The sequence below is a fragment of the Pleurodeles waltl genome, chromosome 4_2 (genome assembly GCF_031143425.1).
Source record: "Pleurodeles waltl isolate 20211129_DDA chromosome 4_2, aPleWal1.hap1.20221129, whole genome shotgun sequence".
Classification (NCBI taxonomy): domain Eukaryota; kingdom Metazoa; phylum Chordata; class Amphibia; order Caudata; family Salamandridae; genus Pleurodeles; species Pleurodeles waltl.
In genome coordinates, this window is record NC_090443.1 from 873024508 (window position 1) to 873037737 (window position 13230).

Sequence of the window (13230 nt, forward strand, 5' to 3'; positions counted from 1 at the left end):
TACCACACACCCTGGCATAATTCTTAAAAATCTTTTTCCATTTCTTCCACTTAATAACCGGTTCTCCTGGATCTGACAAGAAAAACGGCGGCGCCGTAACATTCTGCATACTCACAAGAGGTGTAAAACACTTCTTCCCCACAATATATTCAAAACCCTACTAGTTGCTAAAAGTACTTAAAGTCCAAAAGGTGTGCCAGTCACCGTATGTCCCAGCACGATGCCGCTGTATCAAACACGGGTCTTCAGGTGTGTTTGTCACCGCAGAGACAACCTTTTCAGTTTAATTCATTTTACAACGCCCAATACTTGTATTCCACAAGTGCAATAAAGTTTCCAAAGAATTGTATATTCCCGTGACCACAAACCAATATAGTGATCCTTATCCAGTCTCCGTCTAAGTTTCAACTTCCAAAAGACCGTCGATGTTCTTCTTTGATGTCCTCCAACAATTGCGCTGTAAAAAAATTTTTTTAAAAAAATAAATGAATAAAAAATATTCCTTCTTCCTCATCTAAGATGGCCGCCACGAAACATTTAGTCTGTTTTCTTCAGGCAGTTGGGCTTGCTTTTTCTTTGAGCAATCTCAGATCGTTTTCCTCACTCAAAATGACCGCAACCAAACATCCAGTCTATTTTCTTTAGTCAATCTGGCTTGTTTTTCTCCTTTCACCACACTCAAGATGGCCGCCAACAATTCCCACAGCTTACAGTCCTTTTTCAATTGCTCACTGACCTTCTGACGTCGTGAAGCATACAGAGACCACTTTGATCCTTAGTAAATGCTCAAACAGCTTTCCACAAAGCCCCTACAACCGCAATTTCACACTTTTCTCCGCTAGAACATGCTGCAAGACGCTCTATCCTCTCCCAGCATGTCTCTGTAAATTATCTCTGTTTTTCTCTTAAATAATCCAAGCTCTTCCTTCTTTGTTGTTGTTGAGGCTGTCCCTTCCTCTGGGTTCCTTTCTCCGCCCCCTCGTCGCCAGTGTAATACAGTGAATCCACACCAGATGAAGATATGTGGTAGGAGGTATTTATTACAGCCTCAACCAACAGCCAGCATATCAACTGTCATCCAGAGAACCCTCATCACAGAACCTCAGAACAAGCTGGTTCCATGCCCAGTGTTCTGGCATGGAGCCATGTTACATCATTACAGATGAGGACCCAAGGACCAAATCCCACCAGGGCTAAATCGATTAACAAAGAGAGGGGGACTTGTGGCACTCCCCCCAAATCTCTTTAGGCTCCAGGGACCATATCCCCTGGGGCTGATTCAAATAATAAGGGGGGCATGCAGTTCCCCCTACCCAAACCTTCTCAAGCTCAGGGGACCCCATCCTCAGGGGCCGATTGTTTTAAAAGGGGAAGGGGGTGCATGGCCCTCCTCCACTAGCCTCTTCCGGCTGCAGTTACCCCATCCCCATGCTGATTTTTTTATTAAGGGGAGAAGGGGAAGCAGCCCTCTTTCCTGAGCCTCTTCAGGCCTCACACACCCCTATCCACTGGGGCCTGATACTCTGGAGTGTCCTGGGGATCCAATCTCCTGGGGCACTATAGATTCCTGCCTGGGAGAGCGCAGATATACCCTATTGGGGGGAGGGGGGACACAAAGGAACAGTGCAGGCTCCCATCAGTACGCAGTATCGTGCTGACTGGGGGGCTTGAATGGGCTGCAGGGCCCTGGGGATTCCCCCTTACCCCCCACCAAAAACTGTGGGCTCTGGGACACCCTAAAACATTTAAAAAGATCAAATAAACATAAATAATAAATGAGAAGCCAGAGATGCTCATTTATTATTCACTGCTCGGGCAAGGCATGCCCCATAATGTTAAAGGGTATTGTTTTGCTAAATATTTTCTTTCTGGTGGTGCCCCTAAAGGAGGGGCACCACCAAACATTTTATTGTTGTGATGTGCTACAGGAAGTGCAGCAGCCTCCCGGCAACATTAACAGTAAACAGTAAGTCTGCTGGGTCAACAAACCCCTGACCCCAGGAGAACTTACCATATTTTTCCAAAGCACTCCTAGCCGGAGTTCTATGCTCCTCAGCTGGAGTGCAAGGCTTCTATTGTTGTTTTTTACTCTTGTATTTTATGGGTTGAAAAATGTTAAACGAAAGATTAAGAGATATGTTTTTTTTTTTTTTTAAATAAAACTTAATCAAGCTTGTTTTACAACACTAACTTTTGTTTACCAGTGCACTGTGTGAATTAGTGAAATATATATTTGACTATATTTGACTATACTTAATGGTGGTTCATTGACAAAAATGATGGATCTGCTTTATTTATTTTGACATTCTCACCCTTTGACAAATTCAATAGGCCCACTTTTTATATTTTGGTGTTGTAACTCTTTGACAAAGTCAATAAGTGTGCCTTACTTAAAATAACACCTTTTATATTGTAACATCATATAGGCCCTCATTATGATCATGGCCGAACTGCCATATAATAAACATGGTGACGGCCGCCAGCAGCAGCCGTCACCCACCGCCAGGCTCCCACCGTCAGGCAGCCTGGCAGCGGGATAAAACACCATCCGCCAGGGTAGCGGCGCTACCCTGTGGATAATGTTCCATTTCCGGCCAGCCTTTTCCTGGTGGGATATCCCGCCAGGAAAAGGCTGGCGGAGGGGGTGCCCCTGCACTGCCCATGCAATTTGCATGGGCAGTGCAGGGGCCCCGGTGCAGAGCCCCGTCGCGCAGGTCACTGCCCGTTTTTCGGGCAGTGATCTGTGCGACAGGTGCAACTGCACCTGCTGCACAGAGGCATTGACGGCGGCTCCATGTGGAGCCTCTGACAATGTCCCAGCCGAGCCTTCCTGTGAGCCGGCGGGCGGAAAAAAGGTTTCTGCCCGCCGGCTCACAGAAAAGGTTATAATGTGGCCGGCGGGGTTCTGGGGTCGCTGACGGTCAGTGTTTTGACAGCCAGCATGAACACGACAGTTGTTTCTGGCGTGTTCATAATGACCCCCATAGTCAGCCTGTAGGGGTTGAGAGCAGAGCATGGCCGTTGAGCAAGACCTGTGCCCAACCCCATGATGCACACGGCAAAAGGCTGTGCTTCCCTGGTGGTTGGGTGTCAAAGCAGCAGAGGGTCAGGGCGTCGCTTACGTTATACTAAAAAAATAGAAATTCACTGAAAAAACTAATATTAAAGTGTTGTTATAGTTAAGAATTGTGTTATAATTACGTATTATTCATTGCTCTGGCATGGAGTGCCCTTTAATGCCCTTTGTGGGCTAATTTAGAAATTCTTGACCTCTTGCCAAAACCAATAGACCTGCCTTTTATATATTGACAGTGACTTACATTAATAATATCCCTACAAATTCACTGAAAAAACGAAGGTTAAAGTTACAATTATAATTATATGTTGAAAACAACCTTAGAAATTCACTTAAAAAATCAAAGGTTAAGGAAAATTATAATCAGTTGAAAAAGTCAATTAATAGATACCATTTTAAAGGATCAGCACCACTGCACTTCACCAGTTATAGCTATCTCAAGTATTGATAATTTGTGCCACAATGCAACTATAACTCATATCCTCACTATGCGCTGCTAATTAGCTAACATTACACCACTGCTGACATCTATAGCATCATTGGTAACATCACTGCAAAATCTGAAATTACATAATTGCTGATAACAGTGTGCCTGGTGAGGGTATGAGCTATAGTTACTTCAGGGCACCGGTTATAATTACTTGCAATAACCATAACTGATCAATTTTAGTAGTTCTGTTCCTTGAAAATGAAATGTTTTAACTGACATTTTACCTGACTATAATGTTACTTTGACCTTTGTTGTTTTCAGTGAATATATTCAGTAAAATCCAAAATGGCAAAATATTTCTGCCCCTAGAGGGGGGCTTACCTATGGATATGTTTAAGGTAATGAGCAGCCACTTTTCAATCAACCACTCCAAACGACTTCTGTGGCCAGCTCCTTCCTCCACTGAGATTAAAGCAGGAGGCTAAATCGTGCTTGATGATCAAAAGACACTTCTTTTTCTAGGCTCCCATGATCAGTAAACTATAAAAGTGCATGTCTCCCTAAGTCCCCTTTAACTTAGTAAAGTTCCTTGAAACCCCTAGCCCACCCTGCTTGGGTTAAGCTGGGTCACATTCTTTTCTGAGTCTGTGCTCTGTCAGGAGTATTTCATACCTTATCAAAGCAGCACTGACAGGCCCACTGCAGGCAGGCTAATGGTAATTAGCCTCCAGTGGCTTCAGACAGGAAAGTATGACTTCTTAAAAGTTGTTTTTCATGTAGATTTATCAAAAGTCCAACTTAACCATTGATTTGTTTTAATAAATTTGACCAACAGTGGTTGAACCATATCTGTAGCCTATTCCAAACCAAATATTAACTCAACTACAGCTCTAACGGAGAAAGTATCCCTCCTCTTAAAAGGTTTCTTTTTACATGTCTGCATTCAGTTTTAAAAGCTGCAGGAGTCAGGCTACCATGTAGGTGTGAAACTTTGTTTTCATTGTCATCCTAGTAAATAGCACAATAGGTGCTGCAGTCCACAAGTGACATTTAACTTTCTATGTTTTCTGTAGATTCCTCTCTGATCACTCCCCGTTTCTAATAAATACGATATAGTACCTATGTAAACTGGCATCAATGCTTGACTCTTGCTCCTGTAGGCCTTACAAGACCTAGATTTTACACTAGGGATAGGATCAACTATTATTCCATATTTTAAGAAAAACTGGCGACAACCACTATCAGGGCTAACGCGTGGGATGCACTAAAAGTTGTACTCAGGGGAACATGTATGAGTATGATATATGAGATCAAACAACAGGTGCAATAGAATTTAATACAGACTGAGGAGGAACTGATACAACTCCAAAACCATATCGCTGATGATTCATCGAGGAGACCAGCCCTAGAATTGCCGTTAATTGGGGCACCTTGGATAAGCTTACTGACAGATACCACATGCAATGGCTATATAAAGAAGGTGATATGTCTAGCAAAATGTTATTTTGACCACCTAGAAGGGAACAATTCTCCTCCATTATATTCTTCCTTGACTGTTCCGATGGTTCTAAAGCATTGACCCAGGTGACTATAAACTCACCCTAGCATATTATTTGGAAACAGTCTATAAAAAACATCCTATTAATTGAAATCTCAAATAACCAGATTCTTGAATGGCTTTGAGGTTCTGTACCACACATCAGAGCACTTAGCTATACTAAAACAGAAAGTCAAAAGGGAGAAACTCCTGTTATCACTTAATGGTATACTGAACAGGAAGGCTATGAGATAGGATAGCCTTCCCTCAGAGTTTTACAGTCAGTTTCAGGGGAAACTGATAGAGAAGCTTCTTGCCATTTTTGAGGGTGCCTTGAGCTGGAAAGGTGTCCTGATGCTAAGGGAGTAGCCAAGGTCCTTCTGATGAGAAAACTAGCTAGGGACCCCCAGCAGCTGGGATCATATAGGCCCATTTCAATAAACAATACCAATATGAAAATATTATGCACAACTATGATAAACAGACTTATTGCGGTCATTGCTGATCTGTCCTATATAGCTTATTCTAGTTTCATCCATGGTCACAATACACAGGTGAATTTATAGCACCTACATCATGTCATGGATATGATATGCTGGTTTGATCTAGAGGGTGCACTTGTGGCTTTAGATCTAGAAAAACCTTTCAACATAATAGACTGGACTTTGTGCAAATAGTTTTAAAAACGGTGGTGTATCCAAAGATCAGGAGCTGGATTAAGTCATTCTATATTGAGATGGTAGCCAGGGTGGGCTTCTTGTCCGTTAGTTGGACTATAGAAAGGGGCACAAGACAAGGGTACGCGCTGTCATCATGATTATTTGCCTTGGCAGGACCCCTTGCAATCTATCTCTTTGAGCACTTAAAGGATTTGGGTGTAAGGGTAGGAGGTAGAACACAAGTTAGGTCTCCGTATACCGATGACAACTTATTATGCCTTACCCATTTGACAGAGGTGATGCCTTTATTGGTGTGTAACTTGCAAATATTTGGTTGGCTTTCCGGCTTGCAACTTAACAAACTGAGAAACTTTGATATTTAGGGATGTAGATAAGGCATATTATGACATTGGCAATCAGGTGACCACCATGCCAGCGATGGCGGTAGGACCGCCGCCAGGCCGGCGATAATGACGCCAAATAATGACCATGGTGGTTGCTAGACTTGGCATCCTTGGCGTGGTCTCCCTTAACGTTTTGCCTCTGTTTCCCAGGTTGTTGATGTGTGCTGGACTCTGTTTTTGCTGTTTTTGTTACTCTGTGCACTTTACCACTGCTAACCACTGCTAAAGTGCAAGTGCTCCTATACAAAATATGTATATAATTGGTTCATCCATGATTGGCATATTTGATTTACTGGTAAGTCCCTAGTACAGTGCACTAGAAGTGCCCAGGGCCTGTAAATCAAATGCTACTAGTGGGCCTGCAGCACTGGTTGTGCCACCCATCATAGTAGCTCTGTAAACATGGCTCAAACCTGCCAGTGCAGTGTCTGTGTGTGCAGTTTTAAACTGCCAATTCGACTTGGCAAGTGTACCCACTTGCCAGGCCTAAACCTTCCCTTTTCTTACCTGTAAGACACCCCTAAGATATGCCCTAGGTAGCCCCATAGGCAGGGTGCAGTGTATATTTAAGGTAGGACATATACTAATGTGTTTTATATGTCCTAACAGTGAAACACTGCCAAATTCGTTTTTCACTGTTGCAAGGCCTATCCCTCTCATAGGTTAACATGGGGGCTGCCTTTAGATATGGTTAAAGTGTAGATTCCCTTTGGGAGCAGATAGACATATGGAGTTTGGGGTCTCTGAGCTCACAATTTAAAAATACATATTTTAGTAAAGTTGATTTTAAGATTGTGTGTTTGAAAATTCCACTTTTAGGAAGTGAGTATTTTCTTGCTTAAACCATTCTGTGACTCTGCCTGTTTGTGAATTCCCCGTCTGGGTCAGTTTGACAGTTGGGCTGTTTGTACCTCTCTCTTGACAGTGACACAAAGGGAGCTGGGGTGTAGCCTACATATCCTGATGAGACATCTGTGCTAGGAGGGCGGGGAGGAGTGGTCACTCACACCTGAAAGGGTTGTGCCTGCCCTCACACAATGCAGTCTCCAACCCCCTAATGTGCGTCTGAGACCTGGCCTGGGCAATTGGTGCCCTATCCAGTTCCTGGGACCTTGACAGGTGAAGCTGGCAGACCCAGCCTGAAAATCCACGCACAGACCGCCGTGCAGGGAAATTTCTGACGCAACCTCCGAGAGCTTCTAAAGAAATGGCGCACCACCAGCCCTGTGGCTGAAATCAACACAGCGCTTGCAGCGTGGCTGGGAGATCGATGCACGCGGCTCGAGAAACGATGCGCTGCATCGCTGACATCGGCTGATTTTGTCGCATCCCACGCAGCGCGGTTTTGCTATCACCGTGTGGCAGGATTTTCGACACAAACCTTGCTCGGCGTGGAAAAATGACGCAACAACTGCCCGGACCCAAGTGCTGCCCGAATCGACTCATCGCTCCCCTGTGGGGAGGAAAAACGATGCACGCCGGTCAGACCGGAGAAGGAGAAACAACACACAAGCTCGCTTGCGGATGAAAAATCAACGCACCGCTTACCTTTTCAGACACACACTCGCCTGTGCATGTTATTTTAACATGACCTAGGTACTTTTCAACACTAACAGTGTTAGCATTGTTTTCTAATGGATTTAAGACTCTTTTTGCATTTTGATTAATAACTTGACTTGTGTATGTTTGTGTTATGTCATTTTGTTGTGTTTTCATTAAGTAACTGTGTGTGTTGGTACAAATACTTTACACCTAGCACTTTGAAGTTAAGACTGCCTGCTCGTGCCAAGCAACCAAGGGGGTGAGCGGGGGTTAGCTGAGGGTGATTCTCTTTTACCCTGATTAGAGTGAGGGTCCTTGCTTGGACAAGGGGTAACCTGACTGCCAACCAAAGGCCCATCTGCCAGTGTGGTACGACCACTGAACACGGCGGTAGCCACATACAGGCAGGCGGAAGACAAGGATCCGTCCACCATATTATGACATAGCACACCACCAGAATTTCCGGGGCATTAGCAACACCACCAAAAGCCTGGCAGAAACACATCATATAAAAGGAGACACTCACCTCCAGGGACACCATGGAACCTGAACTGGAAATCTTCCCGATGCTGTACCACGCCATAGCAGTCCTGGAGTACCAATGCTGAAGAAGACGATGAGGGTGAGTACAGTCGCCTAGCACACAAGCGAGGGAGAAAGGGAGGTAGAGGAGAGTTACACATACACCACACACCCAGAGCCATCTGCAGAGTAAATCAGCAGTAACTGGACCCATTAGCAAAGAAAGCCAGGACACATACCTCTGTTCCAACCACTATAATCCAGTAGGCTAAAGAGCCCAAAGCCACAAATATACAGAAATGCATATTCACATGCAGGGCCATTGGCCAGTCCACAGTTGGAACATGCCGACCAGGCAAATTCCAAGGCCCAACTTGACTCCTGACAACATCGGGACTCCACTGTGTAGGGGCATGATGTTGGAAATAGGCAGGCACCTAAGGGGGGCAGTGTGGTGTGGGGGTGGGGTTGGCTTCTTTTGGGAGGGGAGCCCTTGGGTTTAGGTTTTGGAGGGGGCAGTTCTCTACCATTACGTTTTGGGGGTGGAGGAGTGGGCTTGGGGCAGGGGTGTGCAGTGCCACTCATGTGCCCCTTAATGGTAGCTGAAGTCTTAGGGGGTGGAACAGGGCTAGATTTGGAGTTGGAGGTACTGGGCTGGGGGTGGGACTTCCCTCTTGCAGGCTGGACATTAAGGGGGGGAGGAGGGAGGGAAGAGTTCGAAGTCGGAAAGGAAAAGCTTCTTAGGACCAAGGGGGTGGGTTGTGGGAGGAGGATTGGGAGTGGAGGTAGTTGGAGTGGTTATAGGAGGAGGAGGTGTGCTGGACTTGGCTGCAGGTGCATTGATAGTGTGCATTTGTGGGGTGGGTGGCTGTTGGAGGTCTGAGTGCGAGCGTTTGTGTGTCTTTGGAGGGGGCAGACAGGGCGGGGGAGGGCAAACAGGACATGTGTGTGTATGTTGTGGTGGTGTCTGCAAGTGAGGTGGGTGTGCTGCATGAGGTGGTGATGGTGTTGGTGGTGGCCTCACATGTGGTGTGTGGGGTGCATGTCTGCGGGTCTGCTGTTGTGGTGACTGTGGGCAAGGCTGTGCAGGTGGCAGAGTCTGGGGCTGTTGATGCTGTGCATGCAGGTGTGAGTGCTGATGTGACTGTGAAGGAGGACGGGGAGACAGTGGAGGCAGTGGATGATGTGCCTGCATCTGTGTGTTGGCTGGGTGAGTGCTTGTGGACTGAAGTGTGCTGTCTGTGTTTGTCTGTGCGAGTCTTGTCTGTTGTTTTGGGTGCATTCTTGTCAGAATGTGTGTGTGGGATGGGTTTGGGGAGAGGAGACTGAGACTGGGAAGTGGTAGTTGGAGGGGGGGATGGAAGAAACAGGGACACTGGCTGCCGTCAGGGAGGAGGCCAGAGGCTGAAACAATCTCTGTAGAGCTGCCAAGCCACCATAAATGCCCTCCAGGAAGGCATTGCATTGCTGCATCTGGGATCCCAGCCCCTGGATGGCATTCACTATGGTTGAGTGCCCCACAGAGATGGATCTCAGAAGGTCAATAGCCTCCTCGATTAGGGGAATAAGGCTGACTGGGGAAGGGGTTGAGCTGGCTGGGGCAAAGGTGATGCTTACCCTCCTGGGTGAGCGGGCATGGGCAACTCGGTGGGGGGCTGCTGGGAGGTCGGTGCTGGTACGGGAGTGCCAGCAGATTCTGCTGCTGGGGTGGTCCCAGAGGTGTCCGCCACCACCAGGAAGTTCCCATCGGAAGAGGAATCAGAGTCAGTTGTATCAGAACCTGTCCCCCCCCATGGTGCTCCCCTAGCCCTCTGACCTACTGGTCCCCTCGGTGTCAGTGGACTCTGCCTCCTGGGTCCTGTGGGCTGCAGCTCCCTCACTCGCAGGTGCCCCTGCTCCTTCGCCAGATGATGCTAATGCTCAAATGGACAGGGTGACAAAAGGAGACGGGGGTAGAAAGAAAGGGAGCACAGGGTCAATCACAGCACCAACAGTACAGATGGCATACACATCACTTGCACTCACTGAGACAAAGAATGGGCAGTATGGACCACACTGGCATACCATTGGCTAGGTACTGCAGCAGGTAGGAGCCAAACACTGCCATCTGCACACCAACTGGGACCAACTAAGCCCTGTCTGACATGGAAAGCCAGCTACCTAGCTATCACAAATATGCATTACACCCAAAATACCTAAGCTGGACCACGCAACAATGTCTAAACTGACATGTTGGGGCATCCACTGACTAGACCCTGCACCCAAATCTCATGCCAGGCAAGAAATGATGGTTGTCACACACACACTCTACTCACCCCCTTGTGGCTGCTGTGATGCCCTCAAGTGCCCATCCAGCTCTGGGTAGGCCACCAACAGTATGCGGGCTATTAGGTGGTCAGGTTCCGACGTGCACCCCTACCTCGTTTGGAGGCCACCCCCAGCTGGGTCTCCGTGGTCTTACGGGCCCAGCATCTCAGGTCCTCCCACCGTTTTCATACAGTGGGTGCTCTGCCGGCTAAGGATCCCCAGGGTCCGCACGTCCTTGGTGACAGCACGCCACAACCCTTTCTTCTGATGGGCGCTGACCTGCAGAGGAAACAGACAGAGGGACACCATAAACCAGACAATCCAGCCTGTTACACATATGGCCTACATACTGCATTTTCCCCTCATTTAGGTACTGCATGAACACTGCCACCAGCCATACCCCCTAAATGACACCCTGCCAGCACACACACACATCTACATGCACCCATGTTGTATGCAACATACCCATGATGTACTCACCTGTTGCTCTAGAGGCCCATACAACTGTCCATACAGGGGCAGGACCCCATCCACAAGCCTTTCCAACTCCTCCGACATGAAGGCTCGGGCCCTTTACCCTGTAGCACAGGCCATGGCAAGTACCAGATACAGGTCACAGCAGCACACGCAGTGGAGATGTAGTCCTGTGAAAATTCAGGAATCAAGTGAAGTAGTAGGAAGTCACGTCCACAGTGGTGAACACCGTCACCACCAGCATTGATCATCATTGGTTCCTGTACTCCATAGAGCCCCATGTTAGCCAATGAAAAATTGCACAGTGGTGCAGACCGCCTCCCGCCATGCTGCCTAACGCCGGCGGAGTGAGGTCACTTCCACCTGACCTGCATACAGGACAGGAGGTTGCCATTTTCTAAAGCTAGTACACATGTATTGATTTAAATGTGCATCATTGGTGTCCACTGTACACATCTAGACAATTCCAGTGTCCAACATGCAAACATGCTCTGTGTACACTGATGTTGTGTGTCCATAGCTCCTGTTGTCACTCCCTTCTTACTTTTGGGTCTCCTGGGTACCAACCACCGCAGAGGAATATGAGGAGGAGGCAAGCACTCATGTACAGACCCCTAGTGGACTTGGCTACACTGGAGGACCGGCACATCTACTCACCTTTCATCTGGACAGGGCCACAATCACAGAGCTGTGTGCACAACTTGAGCATGATCTGCTACCTGCTATTTGTTGCACCACAGTAATACCCCGCCTTGTACAAGTACTATCAGTGCTTCATTTCCTGGCAACAGGCTCTTTCCAGGTGACAGTGGGCCCGGCTGTAGGAATGTCACAGCCAATGTTCTCAATTGTGCTTGCAAGGGTTTTGTCTGCCTTGCTCAAACATATGTGGAGCTTCATTGCATTCCCCCAGGTAGATGATTTGCCCACTGCGAAGGATGGATTCTATGCAATGGGACACATACCACATGTGATTGGGACCATTGACGGGATCCATATTGCCTTAGTCCCCCCCATGGCCAATGAACAGGTGTACAGGAATAGGAAGAGTTTCCACTCACTCAATGTCCAGAAGGTGTGCCTTGCTGATCAGAACATCTCCCATGTCACTGTCAAGTATCCTGGGTTGGTGCATGATGCCCTTGTCCTGAGGAATAGCAGCTTCCCACATCTGTTGACACAACTACAGAGGCACAGAGTGTGGCTCATAGGTAAGCCTGAGTCCCCACACAATGTATGTCAGTGTATGCATTCAGAAGTCATACCCCATGCCATTGTGCAAGGCTAATGTGTGTCCCTCACTTCTTCCAGATGGCTCCGGGTACCCAAACCTGTCCTAGCTCTTGACCCCTGTTAGGAATTCGAGAACGGGGGCTGAGAATAGTTACAATGATGCTCATGGGCATACCAGGAAGATTGTTGAAAGGACCTTCGGTCTCCAGAAGGGCAGGTTAAGGTGCTTCCATCTGACAGGTTGATCCCTACGCTACTCCCCTGAGAAGGTCTGCAAGATTGTTGTTATGTGCTGCATGTTGCACAATTTGGCCCTCAGGTGCCATGTGCCCTATCTGCAGGAGGTGGGGGTGACATTGCACCTGCGGCAGCAATGGGCACTGAGGACAGTGAGGAGGAAAAGGAGGATGGTGTGGACAACAGGACACATATTATACAGCAGTACTTCCAATGACACTCAGGTAAGACTGTTGAACTATACATTTCTCCATTTAAGTGATGTGCTTTGTGGCTGTAGCATAATGCCAGTCACTACCTTTGCATCTCAACTGACTGTCATCTATGCCTTCCCTTATTGCAGTTGTTGGTGTGGTTACAGTCTAATGCTGTGATGTGTACAGACGGCTGAGACACATATGTAGGATGGATCAACATATTACAGGACATTTGCACAGGATCATGCAGTTCAATACAGTTCAATACATTGTACATTTCCTTCAGATAAAGCACTATTACTCAGGTTGTTTTCAAGGGTGTTTATTTGAATAACCGTAAAACAATTGAAGGTGCTATTAAGTTGGGTGGTGGTTGGGAAAAGTTCAGTATAGTGGGCCAGTCTGTTTGTTGCACAGGACCAGTGTCCAAGCGGCCATAGGAAGGGGAGCAATGGCAGTTCAAAGTGGACATGGTGACACAGTGGAACACAAGGGGGACATTCTGGAGGGGCTCAATTCCTGTTGGTGGTCTTGGTCTTGGCAACTGTCTCTGGTGTCTATCTGGGTCGCAGGGAACATTTGCGGGGTGGTTCACCTTCTGCAGACAGGGCT